This window comes from Mus caroli, unplaced genomic scaffold, assembly GCF_978045245.1.
Source record: "Mus caroli unplaced genomic scaffold, Mus_caroli_1 scaffold_22, whole genome shotgun sequence".
NCBI lineage: Eukaryota > Metazoa > Chordata > Mammalia > Rodentia > Muridae > Mus > Mus caroli.
Window position 1 is genome coordinate 17,048,956 of NW_028227277.1, and position 2,263 is coordinate 17,051,218.

Consider the following 2,263-nt stretch of genomic DNA (forward strand, 5'->3'; position numbering starts at 1 on the left):
AGGTAATGTAAGCAACAATAGATTATAAGTTTATTTTTCTCATTTTCTCAGTTTATCTCATTAACAAAGAATGCTAAGTTCATGATCCTAAGGACGCTATTATTGGTTACTGGCACTTGTATAATGTAAACCATTATTTCCCAAATATCCGTACCAACAAATACAAAAATGGAGACAAGATCATGGGTAGGTATAATTTCAAAACTTGGTAGAATTTACTCATCAATAGGAACCTCAGTTCAAATCTTTTTCAAACTCCCAACATTGTGCAAAATGCAATGAAATAAGCTATTATAGTCATGAAGTGCTTGAAGGAATAGATAACACAAGTATTTTAAACATTTGTTCTAATATTATGTAATATCTGAATCCAGAAATATTATGATACTTGATCGATCCAAAAGCTACTTTAAAAATTAAGTAAACGTTTTATACCTTTATATTAAACATATTTGGTAGTCATTTTTCTAATGGAGTGAACTAGGAAAATATTAAAATATGTAAATGGAACAAATCATGAATACTTGTGAGAGTGGGTTTTTGTGTATGAAATGTCATTAATTTTGATTTAAGAAGCAATTTTTAGCTAGTATTAACAATTAGCCTATTTGACGTTAACACATGGGTATATAAATGAGAATTTTTCTGTCTTATATTTTCATACTGAATAATATCCACATGAGATGTGTAAGTTAAAAGAAAAAACAAAGTATGAGTTTTGTTTTCTAAGGGTTCAGTGATTGCATGCCATATTGAAACCAGCTTGGGGGTCTGGTCCTACAGCTTAACAGTATATAATCACAAAAAAATCTGGAATCAGATGAATTCCTATCTATTTTTGTATAAAAAATGATATGACCATGAAGCTGACTTACTCTACTTAGTTCATTGAAAGTTACACTCCTCAGAACTCAAATATATATATATATATATAATTGGTCCAATCAATTGGAATTTCGAACACATTCAAAGATACATGCATATTGCCTATGTAGTTATCAATGAATTTCTGTTTCAATGCTATCATCTTTTTTTTTATAACATATACAAAAATTGACAACAGTATTATGTCATGTATTTCCTGTACAAATGATCCATAGTATACTGAAATTGGTTGGTCTGATGCTGTTTGAATTCTAATGATAAATAGTGGTTCCTCAAGAGGTGGTTGCCCACCAAAAACAGATTCTCATGTACTCAAGTGATGCCTTGTGAATTTTCTCCCCAATTTAACTGCTCAATAAAAGGCTAAAGCCTGTGATTGGGCACTGGAGAAATGTGGGACTTGAGGATCATAGGAAGGTTGTTACAGCTAGAAATAGGAGGAGAAGAGAGGAGAGGGAGAGGGAGAAGAAGGAGGGAGACAGAGAGAGAGAGGAGAGGGGGAGAGAGGGAGAGGGAGAGGGAGAGGGAGAGGGAGAGGGAGAGGGAGAGGGAGAGGGAGAGGGAGAGGGAGAGGGAGAGGGAGAGGGAGAGAGAGAGAGAGAGAGAGAGAGAGAGAGAGAGAGAGAGAGAGAGAGAGAGAGAGAGAGAGAGAGAGAGATTAAATGTAGATTAAATAGTATTTTATCTATTGCATTGTTGAGGATGCAGTGCTTTTCTTATCATGATCCAATATTTAAAATTGAAGTGTAAAGTAATGTTATGGTTTTAGATACTCTGGGATAAATATGTGTGTCAATGGAGAATGATACTTTGAGAAAAGACAACTTATATCAAAATGTTGTATCAATTAAATGACATAATGTTCTATCTTCTTTTGACAGTTGCTTACATTTGAACTTACAATTACTTATATATCAGATACAACAATGTTATTTAAACTACTGTATATTGATGTGGAATGGAGATGCATAAGAGTGACCATAGCATTGTGTAAGTACATCTGATACGGCAGGGAATAAAATTATTTTTTTTCTTTATTTTTAATTAGAGTACAAAAGTTTAGTTTAGGGCTGGTGAGATGGCTCAGTGGGTAAGAGCACCCGACTGATCTTCCGAAGGTCCAGAGTTCAAATCCCAGCAACCACATGGTGGCTCACAACCATCCGTAACGAGATCTGGCGTCCTCTTCTGGAGTGTCCGAAGACAGCTGCAGTGTACTTACATATAATAAATAAATAAATCTTTAAAAAAAAAAAAAGTTTAGTTTATATGCATCTTTAAATGCAGGAATTATCTTGGTATAATTTTTGTATATTTTTAAATAAAATCATGAATTCATGAAGTTGACAGGCTCTCCTTTCAATACATATGAAACTTC